Below are 25,528 nucleotides of genomic sequence, written 5' to 3' on the forward strand. Positions count from 1 at the left end.
AAACTTCTGGAGGGCCTTCAGAGAAGTGGGCTGAACCCAATCGTAAATGGCCTGTACCCTGGCCGGGTCCATTTCAATAGTTGACGGGGACAAAATAAATCCCAAAAAAGAAATCCTCTGTACTCCAAAAAGGCATTTAGATCCTTTGACATTCAGGGAATTCTCCCTCAAGAACCGGAACACAGTCCGAATATGTTCTACATGAGAATCCCAATCCTTGGAGAAGATCAAAATATCATCCCGATCGATAATAAAAAATTTATCGACAAAATCTCGGAAAATATCGTTCATGAAGCACTGGAAGACAGAAGGGGCATTAGTGAGCCCAAAAGGCATCACCAGGTACTCAAAATGTCCCTCCGGAGTATTAAACGCTGTCTTCCATTCATCCCCATGCTTAATGCGAATAAGATTATACGCCCCCCTGAGGTCAAGCTTGGTAAACCAGCAAGCACCTTTAACTCTGGAGAATAGATCAGAAATCAGGGGTAACGGATACTGATATTTAACAGTAATTTTGTTGAGAGCGCGATAATCAATACAAGGTCTTAATGATCCATCCTTTTTGGCTACAAAAAAAAAACGGCACCTAAGGGTGACGAGGATGGTCTAATATGACCCTTCTCCAACGCCTCCTTAATATAGGATCGCATAGCCTCGTGCTCGGGTACAGATAAATTGAAGAGCTGACCCTTGGGAAATTTACACCCCGGGCTCAGTTCAATAGCACAGTCATAACTCCTATGAGGAGGCAGAGACGCAGACTCATTCTCACTAAATACATCATAAAAGTCCGCCAAATAATCAGGAACATCATGCGACTGAGGAGAGGTGGAAAACACCGGAGCCTCACTAAAGGCACACCGACAACCCCAACTCACCACAGACACAGATTTCCAATCCAAAACTGGATTATGAATTTGTAACCAGGGAAATCCCAGAACAATAGTATCATGCAGATTATGTAACACCAAAAACCTGCAATTTTCTTGATGGTCTGGGGTGACCCGCATTACCACCTGGGTCCAAAACTGAGGTTTATTTTTAGCCAAAGGAGTAGCATCAATCCCCCTCAAAGGGATAGGCGTCTGCAGAGGTGTCATCGGAAATCCACAACGTTTAGCAAAATCCAAGTCCATTAGGTTTAGAGCTGCTCCCGAATCCACAAAAGCCTTGGCGGAAAATGTGGACAGGGAGCAGATCAGAGTAATAGCCAGAAGAAACTTAGGTTGAACACCACCAACAGAAAACGTGTGTGCAAAGCGTTTCTCATGTTTAGGACAGACAGAAATAATATGCGAGGCATCTCCACAGAAAAAACACAACTTATTATGCTTTCTGAACTCCTGACGCTGCTCTCTGGAAAAAACTCTATCACATTGCATAGGTTCAGACATCTGTTCAACAGGTGGCAACACCTCTCGTGCAGCTCTGCGTTCGCGTAAACGCCGATCAACCTGAATGGCTAAAGACATAGAATCGTCAAGACCAGAGGGAACAGGAAATCCCACCATAGTATCTTTTATGGCTTCTGACAACCCCTTCCGAAAGAGAGCAGCCAAGGCATTATCATTCCAGGTAGTAAGTACTGCCCACTTTCGGAATTTTTGACAGTACAATTCTGCAGAATCACAACCCTGGTTCAATGTCAGCAGGGTCTTTTCAGCCTGATCAATGGCATTAGGTTCATCATACAACAACCCCAAGGCCTGAAAAAATGCGTTCACATTAGTCAGAATAGGATCATCTGGTTTCAAAGAAAACGCCCAATCCTGGGGATCGCCACGCAGCAAAGAGATGACAATTTTAACCTGCTGCGCGGAGCTCCCTGACGAGTTAGGCTTCAAGGAAAAAAATAATTTACAATTATTTTTGAAATTCAAAAATTTAGACCGATCCCCAAAAAATACATCAGGTGTAGGAATCTTTGGTTCAGCAGCATGTGAATGAGCAAGGTAGGCTGAAGTTCCCCGCACTTCCACAGCGAGCTGCTCCACACGATCAGACAATTGCTTTATCTCCATTGACAGAAAAAAAAATTCCCCCTATGGCCTCAGAGATATAGAGGAAAAAATATACACACTTTTTTTTTTTTTTTTTTTTAATACAATTCTTTCCTGCTATTGAGTACCCTAGAATCTGCGGTATGGCGGGTGATTCTGTTATGATTGAGTCACCGTAGGAGGCAAAAATAGAAATGCTAGCTAAGTCCAGAAAACCAGAGAAGTTGGCAGCTATCGGATTGCAGACCCCTGAACCTATCAACACAACTAGCAGTAGCCGTGGGGGGCTCCTACGATGCCCTAGGCCCCTCGATCACAGCCGGAGGACTACATAGCCTAAAGACAGAAAGGGAAATCTAAACTGCCCCAGAGCAGACCCCAAAGCAAAAGGCAGCCCCCCACATATAATGACGGTGAAGCAAGAAGAAAGAACAAAACACAGAAAGATAGACTGAGCAAAGATGGGGCCCACGCTAGCTTAGATAGGAAAGGACAGGAAGGCTGCTGTCTGTAATCTGTGAAAAACCCTAGGAAAATAAGAGCCAACAAAATGACAGTAAAAAAGGCCCTGAAGACGCTAGGCTTCAAAAAAGCTATGTCAGTACTCAGGAATATTCTGAAGACAGAGCAACAGGCAAAAGGAGATTCAGCTCACCCCAGCAGGGAATGGCAGAATCCAGAAGAGCAAGGAAAACAAAACACTAATGCAAAAAGGCAAAGCAGAAATCTTAGCTTTAGATGAACAGGAATCAGACTGGTTTCCTAGAAGTCCACAGAGAAATCACCCGCAGGCCAGAAGGGCGTCGGCAGCCTTATATCCAGTCATTAACTCCACTCAGCCAGTTATCATCATCAGCCCCAGGTGTTTGACAGTCAGGCTCACTACCTTTCTTCACCAGAAGAGGGAGTTCCTCGGGCCTCAGTAGTGAAGGGGAAAATGAACTCACAACAGAACTGCTATGACCTGACTGATGACACCACGAGCGTGAAAATGTTCTCAAGCTAGCAGTGCCATCAAAAATGTCCTGGGAGTTCACAGTCAATGAATTCAGTTTATCTCTCCGATGTCAGCACAAGCGCCGTGGGAAAAGTTGCAACCACACTCGCGCTGAAGTCAGTGAGTTGAACTGTGTTCATTAGATGTAAACTCCCAGGACCTTTCGCACGGCACCATGTGAGAACTTTCCCACACTCGCATTGTGTTTTTTGCTTTTTGTTTTCTCTGGTTAATGGTCATGTGTTAATATGCACTTACATTGTGCATACACATTAACTTACTTTCTCAGTTCAGACTTCAGTTTTTTATTCATTTTGTTGTGCATTCTGTGCATATATGGGTGTGACCGCCCTCTAACTGATCTGGGAAAACCAACCTGTCTGGCCTAAGCTTTTACTAGTGGTTCAGTCGCTCGATCCTTGTTCACATTCACGTCACTTGGTAAGTGAAAAGGTTTTAAATTCTAGAGTAGGGACTGTCCCACAAGGGTTTCCGTGACGTGGCGGGATGGCTTGTACATTCTTTTGATCAAAATTATGTTTACTAAATACCCTTATTATTACCTTTATGCATTATTTGCAGTTTATTTTTTAATTTTTAGTTCAGGATATTTGTATTTTTTGCTTTTTGTTTTCTCTGATGCATTAGTTCTATGACCTGGGCAGGTAATTACTGTTGCCCTTTTTTGCAGTGTTAATGCTGACCCTGTCTCCTATTTTGTGACTATCTACCTCAGAACCAGAGGGCTTCAATATGGGTGAAGGAAAGGTGATTCCATCAGCTAAATAGGAAAGCGTTCTTTATAGCTAGAGGTAGTTATGGCAGACACAAGAACAGCTTTTAAAAAAAGGCCAGACGATTTCGTCGATACACATAACATTGTGGGTTATAGATTATTTTGTGAAAAAATGTACAATTGGTGGAGAAAGGATGAACTTGATAGACCAAGGTATTTTTTCAATCAATGTAACTATCTAATTATGTACTACTAATGCCATTGTAATGCTAGTGGCATTGTACTACTAATGCCAGCTGAATAAACTGTTTCACTCCTGGAAGACTAGCAGTGAAAGCAACACTGAGATGGTGACTTCATCAAGCAGTGGGAGCAGCTCTGTAATCTGGCAGAGTAGTAGTGTAATGTCACTGCTGCAGTCACTGTTGTGTTTTGAATTATCATGCTGCTGTGCTATGAACACTACACACTGACTGAGCTCTGGGCCTGCAACGTGCATAAGACCAGATAACTTTATCACTGGTTATAGCACTGGCAAACGTGCTTCAGACAAAGTCCTTGATCACTGCATGAATCTTTACATTGCAGTGATTATGGACTTATCTGAAATGAGTTTGCATTTTTTTATCTGGTGATGGCTTATGTATATTTTTATATTTACAAATAAAGTGAGATTTTAGAAAGGGATTTAACTGCTGGATACATTTTCTTTTCTTTGGACTTATGTCTCTGTGAACTTCTGTGCACTTATCTTCTTGATAGATGAGCTGATATTACCTTATATACTCGAGTATAAGCTAAGATTTTCAGCCCATTTTTTGGGGCTGAAAGTCCCCCTCTCAGCTTATACATGAGTCATATACCAAGGGTCGGCGGGGGAGGGGAAGCGGGGGTGTCAGAGACCATACTCACCCCCTCCTGGCACGTGTCTGCAGCCCCTGCTTCTCCGTAGGTCTCCTGCGCCTGTGTTCAGGGTTACGTGGTACCACTCATTAAAGTCATGAATATACGCATATTCATGCCTTTAATGAGCGGTACCACGTGACCGCTGAACGCAGGAAGAAGACAACCGAGGGAGAAGCAGGGGCTGCAGAGAAGACCGTTCGCCAGAAGGGGGTGAGTATGACAGGGGGCAGAGCAACATTCACCTGTCCCCGTTCCATCGCCATGCACTGCTCTGTCTCCCTGGTCCTCTAGCTTTGACGTTCAGCAGAGGGCGCGATGACGCAGTCAGTGCGTGCCCTCTGCTGAACGTACTGCAGAGACCCGGGAAACAGAGCGACACGCAGTGATGAATCGGGGACAGGTAAATATCCCCAGTGCTGGGGGCCTGAGCAAGCGGTAATACCGGAACCTGGCCCCCAGCGACGAGAGGTGAGTATGTCATTTTTTTTAATTGCAGCAGCGGCAGAAGCTTATTGGGAGTATTTATGGAGCATCTTCTTGGGCCAGCATTAACCCTTGTGCAGCAGCATATGGGGGGTATTTATGGAGCATCTTCTTGGGCCAGCATTAACCCTTGTGCAGCAGCATATGGGGGTTTTTTAGCTATGGAGCATCTTGTTGGGCCACCATTAACCCTTGTGTAGCAATATATGTTTTTTTTATCTATGGAGCATCTTCTTGGGCCACCATTAATCCTTGTGTAGCAATATATGGGTTTTTTTTATCTATGGAGCATCTTCATGGGCCACCATTAACCCTTGTGCAGCATTTTATGGGGGGTATTTATCTTTGGAGCATCTTCTTGTACCACCATTAACCCTTCTGCAGCACCATCCTCGGCTTATACATGAGTCAATAAGTTTTCCCAGTTTTTGTGGCAAAATTAGGGGGGTTTGTTTATACTTGGGTCGGCTTATGCACAAGTATATATGGTATTTCCATGGTGTAGTTCACTAAAATTAAAGGGAGCTAGTAAAATAATTGTGTATGGGTCCATCCACTGGCTGCCACAGACAGAAGAGTGCCTCTTTGCAAGAACAGTATATGAGCTCTTTGTGGTCTAAAAGCTCATCATAATGCACCATTCCAAATGTTTTGGAGGTGGCAGTGGGGCCCCTGACGTCTTGGGCCCCTGTGCGGAAGCACAGGTTGTACCAATGACATGTCCACCCCTGGGTCCCTCCCTTAAGTAATGCATTGCATACAATACAACCACATTGAATACACTTAAAAACATCACATTACACATATGAAAAAATGACAAAATGAATGCCCACCACACACAGTAGACAATCAGTGCGCACTGTCATGCAACCATTGAGAACATGTCACATAAGTACAGAGCACACATCACACGATAACTGCCCACTTGTCACAAAATCACAGGGCGTACATCACATAAGCATAGTGTACACATCACACAAGCACAGAGCACAGATCACACAAGCACAGAGCACACATCACACTGTGCAATTGTCACACAATCACTGCAAGCACTTCATATAAGTTCTGGGTTCAGATCACACAAGCACTGGGCACATGTCACACAAGTGCACTTGCTTCAAACAAGCAGTGGGTTTTGGAGTGCTCGGAGATTTAGTTTGTGTCGACACAGCATGATTTGCAGCTGCTGGACAGCCTCAATACATGTGGGGGTTGCCTGTTTGATAGGGAATCTCTACATGTATTCAGGCTGTCTATCAGCCGCAAATCATGCAGCTGCACTGGCACAAACTAAATCTCCAAGCACGCCAAAATATTCAGAGGACACCCGAGCATGTTTGGGAAAACCAGAGCAGCGAGTAAACTCGCTCATCACTAATAATTAGGCATTATGACATACATAGAATGGCAGAAGGAGTCTCTCCTTATAGGCCCCCAAAAATATCATCAAGTAAACATAAACCACATTACATAAGTAATTAAGAGTATGATGTAAGTACTCAAGCGATCACATGTTCAGGTCACTTTGTGGAACTAATAACTATTATAGTATTGTTATGGAAATATATATGTATATGTATTTCATCTAGATCTCACTTGCCTGCTATAGGCTTTATGCTATATACCTATGTACTCTTATATACTCATATATACTGCACACAGATACATATTTACAGTTTGAACCTTATAACTAGTTGGTGGAAATAACCTGCTACCCCCCCATGAGAGAGTCTGGGGAGCTGTTGTGATCTCATGATAGCATTGTCTTGTGACATGTCTCCAGACACACAGAAGAGGAAGTTAAGCTAGATGGTCCAGCCGATATTGTAGACTTGCTGACATTGGAATACAAGGGGCAGTATATCATCTTATTCTTAAGTCACCTTAGGTCAGACGCCCATATATGTTCATGTATTTAAACTGACCAATTAGATAAGAAGTAAAGCCTTTATGCAAATGAATAATCACTTCTTTCTGTACGAACTGATAAAAGACCATGAATGTGAATAAAGTTTCCAGAGTCCTGCTGGAATGAGTTGTTGCTAACCATGTAGCTTCCTCTTTTCCTTTGAGCGCTCAATAAGACTCTGTCTAATTAGGACAGGCCACAGTACACACAGGGGTAAATCTACCCATATAAATTTCCACAACAATTGACGCCCATCTCGAGGCCATGGATGAAAACGCACGGGGATCCTGCTGACCGGAGAGGACAGAGGTGCCGGCCAAGGTCTTGGCTCATGGGAACGGAGATTTGCGCAACTCCATAAGTAAGGTAAGAAAATCTAGTTATCTTACCTGTATGTTCCCTGTGCCCAGTCCGGGTCAGCAACTCTAGCCGGTCAGTGTGGTCACCAAACCGTGTAAAAAAGTCCACGCTCTTATCCAAACCCTGGGATAAGCTAAGTGTCTGCTGTGGTCCTGTGTGTCTAAGATCCGGGTGACAGAGTTGGTGGAAAATTGTGACAGATTTGTGTTTGTGGGTGCTGGAAACCCGATAACAGGGGAGTTTGACCCACTCAGATAGGTCCTCACAAATACACCTGGACACAGGGGGAGGACAGGAGAAGCCTTGCCCAGGGACAGGTGGTGGGGCCTTACGGAGTTATCACAAGGCTAATCTCACATCAAGCTATCACAACAAACACCCATGCACAGGAAGGGACAACAGCGCCCACGCCAGGCCACGCGGTGGTGTTAGCTTAGGGGAGATATTGCAAGCCAAACCACTTGACAGGTTGCCACCAACACACCTGGTCACAGGGAAGGACAGGAGAAGCTGGCCCAGGTATCAGGTGGTGGCAACATTGTGGGAGTTATCACATTACTGATACCGATGTCCGGTACAGCGTTAACATTCCCGGGTCACCAGCGCAGTGCACCCAGTGTGGTTGGCAGTTATCGCTTACCAGCAGCTGTTTCACATACGCGTCACAAGACAAGGGCTTTCGATCTCTCTCCCCGGATGTCTATATGTGAATTCATTGCAGGTGTCCACGAAGATTTGAAGCAGAAAGTGTTTTTTTCTTCCTTTTGTCTTGTAAACTTCCTCTTTTGCCTACAGGGTGTGCCCCTAATATATATTTTTCATATTGTTATATTTTGTACTCTGCTGTTTGCATAATTTCATCTTGCATTTTTGGTGGAGATTTTTATTCTTGTTACTGCAGTGTGAGAATTTTTGGGAAAGTTGGGTTTTTTTTGAGCATATCACTGCAGTCTACGTTAGGTTTAATTTTTCTCTCTCTTCCATTGTTCTCAGAAGATTTCACTGAGAGAAACAGGCAGAGGAAAAAAAAAAGGGGAAGTGTGTGTATCCTGCATCATTTCTGCATTAACCCTTTTATTGTTGGAAGTTGTACTGATTTTTAGATTCTTAGAAATATTTTGGAGTGTTTTTGCAAGGTCTACCATCTTCATGAGTATTCTTTTTGTTTTCTTTCCTTTTCCCTCCATTTTTTCCTGAATCTACTGATTTTTTTATTTCTCTGAGTGGTGCTTTTGTAAGTTTTATTTGTTTTCCTTTTAAAAATCTTTTACTCCCTGATCATTTTTCTTTTTCTTTTGGGCTTTTTTTCCATTTTTAAGTTTTGTTATGAGTCTTTTTGATTTTCACCACTCATTCCTGTGTTATCTTGCCATTTTTTGATTTTCCATATTAAGTTTTAATCACTCACCCTTTTGAAGTTTTTGGAACAGACACAGTAGGTGTTATTCAGAAAGTTAAGCATGTCATTTTCTACGGGCAGCTCCGTATGCTGCAGCATGACATGATGTATTGAAAAGAAAAGGGAAGTAGCTAGTAATTGCCGAAAAAGTGTTTCCAGCGGTATACTAATCTGTGCCATCTGAGAAGGACCACAGGTCTAAGAATGCCTTCTGTGACGGCAGAGGGGGGGAAGCAGTCCGCTCCCCCCATCTTCTCTCTCCCCACTCTTCCCTCCTCCCATCTCTCTCCTCCCTCTATCTCTGCTATTCTCACAATCTCCTCCCCTCTCTCATCTATCTCTCCTCCTATCCCTTCTCCTCCTCCTCCTTTTCTCTCTATCATCTCTCCTCCCTCTCCATCTTCATCACCAACGCCCACCTCTCATTCCTCTCCTCTTCCCTCCTCCTCCTCCTTGTCTACCCCACTCTCCTCCACTATCTCTCACTTCTCCTCCTATTCCAAATCTTTCCTCCACCCTTCCTTCTCTTTCTTTTCCTCACCCACCTCTCAGTTTTTCGTCACCCGCTGGCCCAGTGCCAGATCCAGACAATGAGGTGTCCCTATATCCACAGGACACCCTCTCTAGAGAGACAGCTATAACACTGGGAGAAGAAAGTGAATCACTCCCCACACATGACAACACAGGTGCCCTCCCGTTACAACAGCTAGCAGAAGGGAGGTGTGTGCCATCAGAGACTGCACCTGCTAAGTCTGATACGAAGCTGCAGTCTCAGGGGGGGAGTGCTATCCACACACAAGTCAAACACACAATGGCACAGTTCCTCCTCTGATGAACATGAAGAAGAGATTATGCTGCATAGTACTAGGGGAAACTCACAGACACCAAGTAGGCAGGGGCAGATAGAGCCAGAACTCTTACACTATGTGCCCTTCACCCCTAGTCAGGTGTCCAGTATTCTAAAAAAAAACCTGCCAGACCCAGATATGGACCCCATGCCATTTTACAGAAGAATGCAGCAGAGCTAGCAGACATATGCTGCAACCTGGAGTGATCTCTGGTCCATAACGGAGGTAAAAGCAGGTGAAACACTCTGGCCAATCATGAAGGAACACTTCAAGCTTCCATCAGAATTAGATGTGCATTCCTGGGAATCAGGATTAAAGCTAATTGAACAGCTTAGAGAGTGGGCCAACGCCAGACAAGCACTCAGCCTGCATAACATGAGTGAAGTCGAGACAGAGTCTGTAGACGAGTTTCATGGCAGAGTGAGGCAAGTATTCCAAATTTTAGGCTTCACTATTCATGATCAGGTACACGGACAAATGTTGGCACAGGCTTTGTGCATGTACTAAGAGAACCAATCAAGAAACTACTGATAGTGGCCAGGCCTGAGTACAGGACAATAGCAGTAGATGTCCTGCTCGCATTAGCCAGAAGAATTGAGTCCCTCCCAGGAGTGCAGAGGACAGGCCCTCCTGTGGTGGCCACTGACGTGGAGGAGCAACCACCCTGCAGAGACAGAAGACCTGTTAGGTGTTTCAACTATGGCAACCTTGGTCATTTCCGGAACCAGTGCACAGCACCCTGGCAACCCAGGACATCCTGCAGAGGAATAGGCCAAGAAAGAAACACAGAAGACAATGAAGAACCCTGTCCATAGGATAGAGGCAAACCAGGTCCGCCAGATGTCACGCCCCTGACATGTGAAACCCCATCAGCTGACCCAATACCTCAAATCACTGGGGGCTGTCATATCTTTCCTTGTGGACACTGGTGCAGTCAGAAGAGAAAATCCCCGACCCCACCAGTCTATCAGAACACCCTGTATCTTGTATGGGGATTAAAGGTCAAGACAGACGTTCCCCAGCTCGCAAGCCCCTGAGCATGTGGACACAGCCAGGATACTCCATCCTGTTCCAGTTTATAGTGGAGACCTGCCCGCCCCACCTGATGAGCGCAGACCTACTGCAGGAATTGAAGGTGACCAAAGTTTCCCATGAAGATGTGACCTTGACCTCCTCTCCACCCAGCCCCAAGAAAAATCAATCATGCCCATGCTGGTGGCCCTACGAGAGCCTCACTCGAACAATCGGTGCAAGCCTACCCAAGGAGGTGCTGGACATAGCACCCGGAAGCCTATGGTCCAAGGGAGACTTCAAGTTGTGCCAGTGCAGGTGTCACCCAAGTCTGGAACCCCGGACGCTCAGAAGGCCCAGCATCCGCTGCTCATCACCCAGAGCTAAACTGCCTCGGACCAACTGGAGGTCTAAGTGGAACTGTGGGTCAAGAAACGGCCTAAGAACTTTGGCATGGGCCAGGAAAACTCTCAACCCAGAGGGACCCACACCCGCTCCGTGAAATGGCTGCACTCCTTCTGGCTACAGTGCCAGAGGATCATCTTGGACAAGATTCTGAAGGTGCTCCCTGAAGTTAATCCAGGCCCTGGACCAGAAGACAGCCACTCAGCTCTTCAAATTGGTTAACAAGGTGCTGACCTGAGATCAAGCTGGGTGAAAGGAACTGCTGCTGGGTGGTAAAGAAGACGCCCCAGCAAAAAGACCCCCTGTGAGAGCAAGAAAGCTCAGCTGGACATCATCTCTGATGAAGAGGACTCCAGTATAACGGCTTGTTTTCCTGCCGGCCCTGTGCCAGAAGATGGGAGTCACTCACGGCACTATGAAGAGCAAGGCCGGATTGAGCCGCCTCACCCATGGGAATCATCATGCAGTCCCAGCTTTTCTCAATCAAGAGGAAGACTGTGAAAGGATAACCAGACTCGGTTGAATGGTGTATAACCTGAGGGCTGTGAGCAAAGCAACCGTGCTTGAAACCCCAGTTGCGCCAGATCTGCACACTCTGCTGGCTAACGTGCCAGCCACAGCAATGGTGCTCACGGCAATGGATCTGCTCGAAGCTCCCCTAAATGTTCCCCCTCACCTGGACGACCAGTTCCTGAAAACGCACAAGTGGGGTGCAGAACAAATGGACAGTGATGCCCAAGAGGGCCCAGAACAGCCTTTCACAGCTCGCCAGAGCATTGTCCTCCATCCCCATCAACTGGATTGCGGAGCATGCAGAAGTCATCGACATCGCTACCTGCACAGCGCTTTCCATGTCTCCTCTACTCTGCCTGGCAGAGCAGCAACGTAGGTTCTGCGAAAACAGAGTCCAGAGGTGTCAAAAGCAAATTACATTCCTGAAAGACACCGTATCGTCCACTGGATGAAACACTTGACTGATGACCGGAGGACCGCGGAGGAGAAGATGGCTCCCTCAACAACTCTGAAGATGCAGGCCCTCCTTAGTCTAGTCTCGTACTGCAGAACTTGGATCCCTGGTGGTCCAGGCTTAATGCAGCCTCTGTACAATTGCATCAACGCATTGAAGCCTTCATCTCGTACAGGAAACTGAAAGACGTCATAGTCTCTGCACCAACTCTAGGCTTCCCTGACTACGATAAGCCATCCCGTCCTGACCGAACGGAAAAAGAAGGACAAAGATGGAGAAGGTCATGCTACTGGCCATGATAGCTCAGTAGGTAGAGCATCAGATTTTTCATCTGAGGGTCCGTATCTGCATCCCCCTTGGGAGTGGGAGTAGAGACAGATAACAGCTAAGAGGTAACAGCTGAGAGCATTGAAGAGTGGTGGAGAGCAGACTTGTCAGGAGGGCGTGTGCTGCGGGTATTGTTTTCATGCAGGAGGGCCCCCCTTCCAACTGGATCCAGGCCGGCTGAGAGGTAGTCTAGAGGCCTCTGGTTTTCCTCCGTGGGTCTGTTTTAAGCCTGGCCAGTAGCATGACCTTCTCCATCTTTGTGTCATCTATATGCTATATACCTATGTACTCTTATATACTCATATATACTGCACACAGATACATATTTACAGTTTGAACCTTATAACTAGTTGGTGGAAATAACCTGCTACCCCCCATGAGAGAGACTGGGGAGCTGATGTGATCTCATGATAGCATTGTCTTGTGACATGTCTCCAGAAAAACAGAAGAGGAAGTTAGGCCAGATGGTCCAGCCGATATTGTAGACTTGCTGACATTAGAATACAAGGGGCAGTATATCATCTGATTCTTAAGTCACCTTAGGTCGGACGCCCATATATGTTCATGTATTTAAACTGACCAATTAGATAAGAAGTAAAGCCTTTATGTTAATGAATAATCACTCCTTTCTGTACGAACTGATAAAAGACCATGAATGTGAATAAAGTTTCCAGAGTCCTGCTGGAATGAGTTGTTGCTAACCAAGTGTAGCTTCCTCTTTTCCTTTGAACGCTCAATAAGACTCTGTCTAATTAGGACAGGCCACAGTACACACAGGGGTAAATCTACCCATATAAATTTCCACAACAGTATGAATAAGAATACTTGTAATTATAAATATTAAAGTTTGAAATGTAATAATCTAAGGAAAAATAAACACTTTTTTTCCAAATGAAATGCTCTACTAGGGCATGAACACTGAGTTGTTTAACAATCATTTTGAAGAAAATCTGCTCCAAAATATAAATAAATATGAAAACAAAAACTTTAATATTACTTTATTACAGAAGTTGCCCTCAACAGGGCAGAGCAGTGCGCCTGTGCAGGAGCCACAAGGGGAAGGAAGGAAGAGGACTGCATCGTATCGTAAGAAGGGAGGCGCCGGACTAGACAGCGACACCCATCGGACCGGACCGAAATCCGGGGTGAGTATAATATCACTCTTTTTTCTTATCTTTCAGGTTACATTGGGGGCTTATCTACAGCATTACAAAATGCTGTAGATAAACCCCTGATGTCGGTGACGGCAGCTCATAGTAGAAAAAAAGGGTGACAGATTCCCTTTAAATTCACTTTTTTAAAATATTCAGTCAAGCCTGACCTGAAAATCCAGAGGTTCGCCTTTCTCTATATCTGATATATCCAATAAACAACATGTGGTAACAGTAAGCTGGATGATAAACTAAGAAGTAATAATAGCCAAATAAATGCCCCAATGAAAAAAAAAGTTAAAACAGCCTTAATCATATCAAACAGCAGAAAAATTATCTACCAACACAATGGGAATAGTATTATAAAGAAAAGAAATTATACCTGTGGGGGAGAGAGCCAGGGACTCAAGAAGCAAATAAGTGTCAAGGAGTGTTGTCATACCAGGTCAATGCAAGAGGTCATGTCAGGGTTAAAAATCGGAAAACAAACGGATGCATTTAAATTCAAGACTAGGTAAAAAAACTCAAGAAATTAGGAAAATAACACAAGACCAGAGACTAGAGCTGCAAACCAGGTAAGCAGAAAACATTAATTTGCAGTGGAAATCAGAGATCCAGAGTTTTAAACAGCTGGCAACCCTGACCAGTACTCTCAGAAAGGAATAATAAAACTAATTAAACCATAGCTTCCTGATGTAGCGGCACCTAAAGTCCCAGAAATAAAACAGCACTTATCAATCATGCATCAAAGGTATGGCACTGCTTAGCAGTCAGTCGAAGCAGAAACAGGCAGGTCCTGACCCAGGTGTTACAGATAGGCTGATATATATGAGCAATTATTGATGTTTTCTGTTTTCATTAAATAATTACTGTTTTTTTGGACTATAAAGCAAAATTTTAATTTTTAATTTTACGTTTTTTAACATGCTTGATTTTAATGTAACTTTATTTCATGAGTTTTTTACAAATTTATGACCACTTATAAAAAGTGATCAAAATGCTGCCCATTGTGTTGGATTGTCAATGGAACCCTCTTCTCCCAATCTTGACACACTGATAGCAGCACTGCAGAAGAAATGCTAGTATAAGGGGGTCAAATTGCTTTTCGGAATGCTCGGACCTGTCACCCATAATGTGGTGGTTCACACTCTTCCTGGAAAAAACTCAGGGAATGTGCCATATTCAGTGCATAAAGAGGGCAAGACATCATCATGTAGCAATTTCAGATATCTAGCGGCATTGAGATTTCCATTGATGAAGAATGGCCCCACTATCTTTGTACCCCATATACCACACCATACCCTCAATTATGGGTGTCAGGTCTGAGCATTCCTATATGAACAGTTTCCTGGAAAGTGGATTGGTCATCGTGGGCCACCAAGGTCTCCTGATCTGACTCCCTTAGACTTTTATCTTTGGGTTCATCTGAAGGTAATTGTCTATGCTGTGAAGATACGAGATGAGCAGCATCTGAAACAACGGATACTGGAAGCCTGTGCTAGCATTTCTTCTGTGGTGTTGCTATCAGGGTGTCAAGAGTGGGAGAAGAGGGCTGCATTGACACTCCAACACAATGGGCACCACTTTGAACACATTTTATAAGTGGTCATAAACTTGTAAATAACTCATGAAAGAATAAAGTTACGCTAAAACCAAGCACACCATTGTTTTTCTTGTGAAATTCTCAATAAGTTTGATGTGAGACATGACCCTCTTCCAATTGAAAAAATAAAGTTGGATCCAAAATTGATGACTTCAAAATGGCTGCCATGATCACCACCCATCTTGAAAAGTTTCCCCCCTCCCAAATACTAATGTGAAAAATCATATGAAAAACCCTAAAAACAATACTTTATTATTAAAAGACCAAAGGTCACACCACAAAGTGAACAAGACTAAACACCAACGTGTCCAATGACATCCAATTACATAAAACATGTAATGGGGGTTAACTAGGAGTCCCTAATACAGTCTAACGCTCGATCCTTCCTAGCCGCGGAGGTTGGCACCCTAGGGGGAACGTTGTGGCGCCCCCGCTCAACGGTGGCTGTCCCTAGGGACCCTGATAAACCCTGCAGCCACTAGGGATCCCTTCCCCGATGCTAGAGGGACCCCTATCATTAGACAGAGATCAACTACAATAAGGAGGACCCTAATCCCCAAAAGGATTAAAAACAAAAGGAACACATTAATATGATGGCATTATAGTGATGGCATCGTAGTGACACGAATCAAATAAATACAGTAAAGGAGATCCACAGCGTATAGTGTATCAAATTTCATTTACATGAGGTTAAATCCAATGGCACCAAAATGCAAACTCCACAAATGGTAATAATTATATGATAAGTCACTAGATAACCCAAAGTTTGCATGAAAGGTGACAATGATCATGCCACTAGATAGAAGTCAGGTACCATTAGAAACATAATTCAAACACTCAGTAATCAATGCTGCAGATACTCATCATGTCACACGCCATCTGCCATATATGTGAAGCGCCTCAACGCGTTTCGCCCCATCTGGGCTCATCAGGAGGGCCGATCTCAATAACAATTGTGTCCTGATGTGGTATAGTAGATGTGCTGGCATGATAGCCCTTATTTTATAGTTACCGCCACAGCGTTCGCCAGCTCCGGACGCTGTGTAGGGACACACCCCCTTAACCCTACTGCGCATGTCCCAACTCGAAAGGACTCACCCATTGGTTATACGGAGTGTCTCATTTAGTTCCTCTCATCGAGTACGCAAATCATGCTTTGATTAGCGCCCCTGTCACGGCTAAGCACATGCAATTATTCCACAATAATTCCCTTGCTGAGGTTAGGTTCACGATTATTGAGGTAGTGAATATTAATCCCAGAGGAGGCAATACGGATAAAACCATCCTGAAAAGAGAGTGTGAATGGATCTTTAGGATGGAGAGTCTTGAACCAAGGGGATTAAATGAACAACTGTCCTTTGCCTGTTTTTTGTGATTTTTCATCCTTTTTCAAGGGTTTTCTGTATATTATTTTTATACTAAACCCAAATATAGTTCCTATGAGGACCAATATGTAAGACTGGACTGTTTTCCAAATTCTTGTTAAGGTCTAGGATAAAGACCTACATGGATCTACCATGACAAATTCTTTTGAGGATTATTTTCTCCCTTATATCATTAGGGACTTGACACCCCGCTCTGAGATCACCCAGATGATCAAGTTAGTTTGAGGTCTGATAATGGCCAATCATAGATGTATACATTAGCCAAATATACATAAATAAAGGACATAATGCACCTACTAACATGATGTTTTGATCATGGATTTATATTGTATGTGTCCTATTTGGCACTGTATATAAGAGACGTACACGGCATCAAATGGATGTCATTTATGGGGCTGGCAGTTTATATTGCCCTTGCTCTGCTAACTAAAATAAAAGATTGGGTTCACCTATTAAAATTGTGTTTGGTTATGGATGAATCCGGCCGGTTTTCATTGAGTGCTATGCACCCGCTCTGAATATGGGCATTGAATGGCCGGTGGTGGATATGCGTAGTAATAGGGATCTGTAATGGTGGTGTTTTCCAGCTGGAGCCTGCGCGTTAGACACTTATGTGTCATAGATGCAGTGAGTGCGCGTTCGAGAGGCCGTGAGTTTGCACGGTGAGATCCACCTTTGTCTTACCCGGAAATAATACAATCAGTTCCGGGTTGCACATACGCAAGCCCCTTACATTGGTATATTGGTGAGCAACATGCGCAGTAAGAACTAGGTCAAACTGACCCGGAAACACCAATACATGTTCCGGTTAATACATATGCATCCCCCGGTAACTGGCGCGTTTATCATCAAACGCAGCATAATGACGGGGGTAGGGTGGGATTGTTTATACATCCGTGACAGGGGCGCTAATCAAAGCATGATTTGTGTACTCGATGAGAGGAAGTAAATGAGACACTCCGTATAACCAATGGGTGAGTCCTTTCGAGTTGGGACATGCGCAGTAGGGTTAAGGGGGTGTGTCCCTACACAGCGTCCGGAGCTGGTGAACGCTGTGGCGGTAACTATAAAATAAGGGCTATCATGCCAGCACATCTACTATACCACATCAGGACACAATTGTTATTGAGATCGGCCCTCCTGATGAGCCCAGATGGGGCGAAACGCGTTGAGGCACTTCACATATATGGCAGATGGCGTGTGACATGATGAGTATCTGCAGCATTGATTACTGAGTGTTTGAATTATGTTTCTAATGGTACCTGACTTCTATCTAGTGGCATGATCATTGTCACCTTTCATGCAAACTTTGGGTTATCTAGTGACTTATCATATAATTATTACCATTTGTGGAGTTTGCATTTTGGTGCCATTGGATTTAACCTCATGTAAATGAAATTTGATACACTATACGCTGTGGATCTCCTTTACTGTATTTATTTGATTCGTGTCACTACGATGCCATCACTATAATGCCATCATATTAATGTGTTCCTTTTGTTTTTAATCCTTTTGGGGACTAGGGTCCTCCTTATTGTAGTTGATCTCTGTCTAATGATAGGGGTCCCTCTAGCATCGGGGAAGGGATCCCTAGTGGCTGCAGGGTTTATCAGGGTCCCTAGGGACAGCCACCTTTGAGCGGGGGCGCCACAACGTTCCCCCTAGGGTGCCAACCTCCGCGGCTAGGAAGGATCGAGCGTTAGACTGTATTAGGGACTCCTAGTTAACCCCCATTACATGTTTTATGTAATTGGATGTCATTGGACACGTTGGTGTTTAGTCTTGTTCACTTTGTGGTGTGACCTTTGGTCTTTTAATAATAAAGTATTGTTTTTAGGGTTTTTCATATGATTTTTGGTTTGAGACCCTTTATATTTGATAGTGATTTTTGCAAATACTAATGTGCCACAAACAGGAAGTTGATATCACCAACCATTCCCATTTTATTTAGGTATAGCCATATAAATGGCCCACCCTGTATATAATAAAAATAATAAATGAATTGAAAGACATCATATGAAACAAAAAAATCAAACTGATAAAGTTGGGAACACCTGGTGATGAAACTAGTATGCTAAAGTAACCCACAAGATTTTGAAGAAAAATATCAGTACTCTAATACTGCAATATGCAAAGTAGATGCAAAATGAGTAGAACTCAACAATATATGGTATATTAGAGTATTAAAAATAATAATAATTTTATTCATATAGCGCCAACATATTCCGCAGCACTTTACAATTAAACGGTGACGTACAGTGAGTACGTACAGTAATTTAGACCCCTTTAAATTTTTCACTCTTTGTTTCATTGCAGCCATTTGGTAAATTCAAAAAGTTCATTTTTTCTCATTAATGTACACTCTGCAGCCAATCTTGATGGAAAAAACAACAATGTAAAATTTTTGCAGATTTATTAAAAAATATCACGTGGTCATAATTCAGACCCTTTGATCAGACATTCATATTTAGGCCACATGCTGTCCATTTCCTTGTGATCCTCTTTGAGATGGTTCTACTCCTTCATTGGAGTTCAGCTGTGTTTAATTAAGCTGATAGGACTTGATTTGGAAAGGCACACACCTGTCTATAAAAACCTCACAGCTCACAGTGCATGTCAGACCAAATGAGAATCATGAGTTCAAATGAACTGGCCAAGGAGCTCAGAGACTGAATTGTGGCAAAGCACAGATCTGGCCAAGGTTACAAAAGAATTTCTGCAGTACTCAAGGTCTCTAAGAGTATAATGGCCTCCATAATCATTAAATGGAAGAAGTTTGGGACCACCAGAAGCCTTCCTAGATCTGCCCATCCAGCCAAACTGAGCAATCGTGGGAGAAGAGCCATTGTGAGAGAGGTAAAGAAGAACCCCAAGATTACTGTGACTGAGCTCCACAGATGCAGTAGGGAGTCAACTATCCCTGCAGCCCTCCACCAGTTGGACCTTTAAGGCAGAATGGCCCAATGAAAGCCTCTCCTCAGAGCAAGACATATGAAAGAGTTTGCTAAAAAACACATGTAGGACTCCCAGACTATGAGAAATAAGATTCTGTGGTCCGATGAGATGAAGATAGACCTCATACCATGCACTGTCCTCCCTCCCCCACTGCATCTAGCTCACTCTCTGATTTTGAACCAGTCACAGAAGAGGAAGTAAGCAGGCTCCTTGCATCTTTTCGCCCAACCACTTGCACCAGTGACCCATTTCTGTCACATCTCCTCCAGTCCCTTTCCCCTGCTGTCACCCCTCACCTAACTAAAATATTTAACCTCTCTCTCTCTTCTGGTATCTTTCCCTCCTCATTTAAGCATGCCATCATACATCCACTACTTAAAAAACCATCCCTCGACCAAAACTGTGCCGCTAACTATAGACCTGTCTCTAATCTTCCCTTCATTTCTAAACTCCTGGAACACCTGGTCCACTCCCGTCTTATCCACTATCTCTTTGATAACTCTCTTCTCGACCCTCTCCAATCCGGTTTCCGCTCTTTACATTCTACTGAAACTGCCCTCACTAAAGTCTCTAATGATCTACTAACAGCTAAATCAAATGGTCATTACTCCATGCTAATTCTCTTGGATCTCTCTGCAGCATTCGACACTGTGGATCATCAGCTCCTCCTCACTATGCTCCGTTCCATTGGCCTCAAGGACACCGTTCTCTCCCGGTTCTCCTCCTATCTCTCTGACCGCTCCTTTACTTTATCTTTTGCTGGCTCCTCCTCCTCTCACCTTCCCCTTACTGTTGGGGTTCCTCAAGGATCGGTTCTAGGCCCCCTCCTCTTCTCCATGTACACTGCCCCTATTGGTCAAACAATCAGTAGATTTGGTTTACAGTACCATCTCTATGCTGATGACACCCAATTATACGCTTCTTCTCTTGACATCACGCCAGCCTTTCTAGAAAACACCAGCGATTGTCTAAACGCTGTGTCTAACATCATGTCCTCACTATATCTGAAACTGAACCTGTCAAAGACTGAACTCCTTGTGTTTCCTCCCTCTACAAATGTACCTATACCCAACATTGCCATTTCTGTGTGTGGTTCCACTATTACTCCTCAGCAACATGCCCGCTGTCTTGGGGTCATACTTGCCTCCGAGCTTTCCTTCGCCCCCACATTCGATCACTGGCTCGCTCTTGTCATCTGCACCTCAAAAACATCTCTAGAATTCGACCTTTTCTTACTTTTGACTCTGCAAAAACTCTTACTGTTTCTCTTATTCATTCTCGTCTCGACTATTGTAACTCTCTTCTAATCGGTCTCCCTCTTACCAAACTCTCCCCTCTCCAATCTGTCTTGAATGCTGCAGCCAGGATCATATTCCTCGCCAATCATTACACTGATGCCTCTACCTTGTGCCAGTCATTACACTGGCTACCCATCCACTCCAGAATTCAGTATAAACTTACTACCCTCACCCACAAAGCCCTCCATGGCTCAGCACCACCCTACATCTCCTCCCTTGTTTCAGTATTCCACCCTACCAGCGCCCTCCGCTCTGCTGATGACCTGAGGTTAGCATCCTCAATAATCAGAACCTCCCACTCCCATCTCCAAGACTTTACACGTGCTGTGCCAATTCTTTGGAATGCACTTCCCAGGTCAATATGATCAGTCCCCAATCCCCACAATTTTAAGCGTGCCCTGAAAATGCATTTATTCAGACTGGCCTATCGCCTCAACACATTAACCTAATCTTTCCCTGTGTGGCACAGCCATAAGTTTTACCATAACCAGGTTCCCCGCATCGTGTTCCCACATGCTTTATGCATCCATTAGCCCTCTGTGTCTGTACTGTTACACACTTAACATTATGGCTGGTCCATACAAACAGGGCAACTGTTACCACCCACCTTTTGTGTCTACCTCTTTCCTCATAGACTGTAAGCTTGCGAGCAGGGCCCTCATTCCTCTTGGTATTTGTTATAATCTATGTGATTATTGTTATGCTGTAATGTCTATTGTCTGTACAAATCCCCTCTGAAGTGTAAAGTGCTGCGGAATATGTTGGAGCTATAGAAATAAAATTTATTATTGTTATTATTATTAAGATAGACCTTTATAGTGATAATTCTTAGTGGTATGTGTGGATAAAACCAGACACTGCTCATCACCTGCGCCATACAATCCCAACAGTGAAACATGGTGGTGGCAGCATCATGCTATGGGGGTGTGTTTCAGCTGCAGGGACAGGACAACTGGTTGCCATTGAAGGAAACATGAATGTTGACAAGTACAGAGATATCCTGATGAAAACCTCTTCCAGAGTGCACTGGTCCTCAGACTTGGCCAAATGTTCACCTTCCAACTAGATAATGTCCCTAAGCACACAGCTAAAATAGCAAAATTGAAGCTCCGAACAACCCTGTGACCACTCTTGATTAGCCCAGCCAAAGCCCAATTGAGCATCTCTGGAGAAACCTGAAAATGGCTGTCCACCAACTTTCACGGACCTGGAGAGGATCTGCAAGGAAGAATGGCAGAGGATACCCAATGGTGTGAAAAACTTGTTGCATCATTCCCAAGAAGACTCATGGCTATACTAGCTCAAAAGGGTGTTTCTGTTTAATACTGAGCAAAGAGTTTCTGAATACTTACGACCATGTGATATTTCAGTTTTTCTTTATACAGACAATAAATTCAATACAATGTAAGACAGTTTAAACAGTTACATTAGGAGTGTGGGCCCTGCTCGCAAGATAACAATCTGCAAGGAAATAGGTGAAAAGTGATTGCTGTTTCAGGACCAGCCTTTATAATAAAAAGGGATTGATCATAAAAAGTGATATGATTTGGTCATCAGCCAGTATATTAAAATGCAATTATCAAGTGTGCATGTGTAGTGTCGGGGCTGTGGGAGAGGTGATGATGTGGTGGTGCTGCTGATAGGCGGGGAAGGTGTGCTGTTCCCACAGAACTGGGGGGGTGACCCACTACTTGACGCCAACAGACTAGAGGCTTGAGACAGAAATTGAGTTAAACAAGCCTGTATTTATTCACCGTTCCTTGACGACTTCCAGCACTTTGCTACAGAATTTTTCACAGTTCCTTCTTACACAGACCTGGGGTACCTTCACTTCCTCTGTTTCACTGTCGTGGTGTCCTCTGTGGCTCTCCTCACTGTGGCTGCCCTAGGCACTTCCACCACAGCGCTTCACCATTCAGAGTACACCGTTACTGATCTCTCACAGACTGTCTCTGTCTGTCACTGCTGTCTTTTGGGCCACCCCCCATGACCGTCTACTGTCAGATCCTCTCTGAGGGCTCTCAACTGCCTTTCAACTCACAGTACGCCCTCCTTTCTAGTAAGCTCCCCTGGCTAACTGAAGCTTCTGGAATCTTCCCTCAGCCTTTATTTTACCAGCCTAGGTAGCTCCGCCCACTCTCACCTGCCAGTAACCTTTAGCCAATCACAGTGACCTTGACCTCTGGCAGTTACGTAACCACTCTCTCCTATGCTCCTCACTGCCCTCTAAAGGTCACACTCAGCACAGCACCCTTTTCTCTTCATCTCAGTGCTTCCATTCCTACACTGAGCTATCCCTCTGCCCCTCACCACAGGCAGATCCATCCGCCAGGTCAACCTCCCCACACATGGAGGGTGTAACAGATGAATAGGATAGAGCAGATTCTGAATAATGTTTAGTAGGCAGGAACAGGGTAGAGATAGATTAGTAAGTTGAGGTGATAGGCTTATTTAAAGTCATGTGTCTTTATAGCACACTTAAAACGTGTGGGCAAGGTATCAGTCAGACCGTCTGGGGTAATGTATTGCAGAGAACTGACACAGCACGGGAGAAGTCTTGGAGGTGCAAGGTTCGGATTATGGAGGATATTAGTCTTGGGTCAGTTTCAGAGCAGAGTGCACATGTTTGGCAATAGACAGAGATGAGGGAGGTTATATAGGGTGCTGCAGAACTGTGGAAATTTTTGTGGGTGAGAGATATGAGTTTATATTGTATCCTGTTGTGAATGAGCAACCAGTGTAATGACTGGCACAAGATGGAAGAATCAGTGAAGCAGCAGAACAGAAATGCGACCCTTGCTGCCACATTCAGATCCAATTGGAGAGGATAAAGTTTGGTTCGAGGGAGACTGATCAGAAGAGAGTTGCCATAGTACCGGTGAGAATGAATAAGAGCAACAGTAAGAGTTTTAGCAGTTTCAAAGGTGAGAAGTTGGATTCTGGAGATGCTCTATGTCCATTTATACTCTGATGATGTTCTTTTGGTAACTAACATTGTTGGATTTCCACTATTTTCATTACTCAATAGTCTACAGGAGTGTATACCTGAGATTTATTTATTTATTCATTATTATTTTTTTTTTGCTCACTTATATAGTCACTTATATAGTACCATTAATTCCATAGACATAATTACTGTCCCCATTGGGGATTAAAATCTAGATTCCTAGTCATTATGTCATGAAACTGGAGAAACAGTAAACCCTCACAAACACAGGGAGAACATACAAACTCCTTACAGATGTTGTCCTTTGTGGGATTTGAACCCAGGACCCTAGCGCCACCGGGCTACCCGAGATGTATACTTTACTGCTTTTTGTAGTTATATCTCATGTCCAGTATTCCTGAGTTCCACACATTAGGCATCTACTTTTCAATTATCTTTAACAAAACTGCATCAGACTTTTCCCCAGAGTCCCCGGCTGTGTCTCACAGAGACCTAACCAGCTGCAGTGCAGGAGTAGGAGCTTTAACCCTGAACAGTAAATTTACAATTTTGTGAGGTAAGAGTTAGCATCAATCATTGTAAATTTATTGTGATTGGTCACTATCAAAGTAAACCTGGTGAACACTATTTCTTAACTTAATGTGCAATATTGTTACTACATTGGTACCTTAATATCTATCCACAGTGGTTAGCGCTGCAGCCTTGCAGCGCTGGAGTCCTGGGTTTGAATCCCACCAAGGACAACATCTGCAAGGAGTTTGTATGTTCTCCCCGTGTTTGTGTGCGTTTCCTCCGGGCACTCCGGTTTCCTCCCACACTCCAAAGACATACTAATAGGGAATTTAGATTGTGAGCCCCATCAAGGACAGTGTTGAAAATATGTGCAAACTGTAAAGCGCTGCGGAATATGTTAGCGCTATATAAAAATAAAGATTATTATTATTATTTATTATTATCCCCATTGTTGTTGCAGAATATGCTGGATTTTTATCTAATAGTCATTTTGAAAACTGTTCACAGCTATACTAAATCCTAATTTAAGAAAATGCTAATGTGGCTGATATAAGACGTAATTTATCTAACAAATATCCTAAACTATCAAGCAGAACAAATGTGCACATATTATTGTAATTTCTGCCATATGCTATGTTACTCTGATGTGTGGGATTAGGTGCAGCAATCACTTTTGTTATGCAAATTTTTGAACTCCAATACGATATAAACTACAAAATCCAATCCCATATGTTTCATTAGATTTCTCTACTCTTCCTGTTTAAGCTGCTTGCACATCTCCCAATACTGCATAAAATACCCATTTGTAATTATGTTTAACCTTTGTAAAGCCTCTGTGTAAAGTCAACTCATTAATCTTTAACCTGACAAGCCTTAGGGGCTCGGGAATCAGTGCAGCCATGTATTAGATGCGCAGAGACCACAGACTGAAAATATAAAGGGGTAATTAGGTAGAGGTGTGCAAAAGAAGAGAACAAAACTAAAGGGATATTATTAGCTAGATGTCAGCTTGTAGCATTGACAAAAGAAGTAGCATTTTATAGACAGAATTTGAGCATTAATCTTGGTTACAAATTGACTGCACTGCTGCCCTCATCATGTATCTAAAGTGAAGATATCTGACTAGCCATGTAAGGTAATATAGCATTCATTACTATTGGAAAATTCTGTTATCTATATTAATTTGGTAATATAATAATGGCAAGGACCACAGACAACTTTTATGTCATTAACAAAAATTGTATTTTGTTGTCAGAAAGGTCATCGCGCTATGAGATATTAATTAAATGTTAGTTTTTTTACTTTATTTTGCAAAGATTAATGAT

The sequence above is a fragment of the Dendrobates tinctorius genome, unplaced genomic scaffold (genome assembly GCF_039654945.1).
Source record: "Dendrobates tinctorius isolate UK_male_01 unplaced genomic scaffold, ASM3965494v1 ptg000064l, whole genome shotgun sequence".
NCBI classification, from domain to species: Eukaryota; Metazoa; Chordata; class Amphibia; order Anura; family Dendrobatidae; genus Dendrobates; species Dendrobates tinctorius.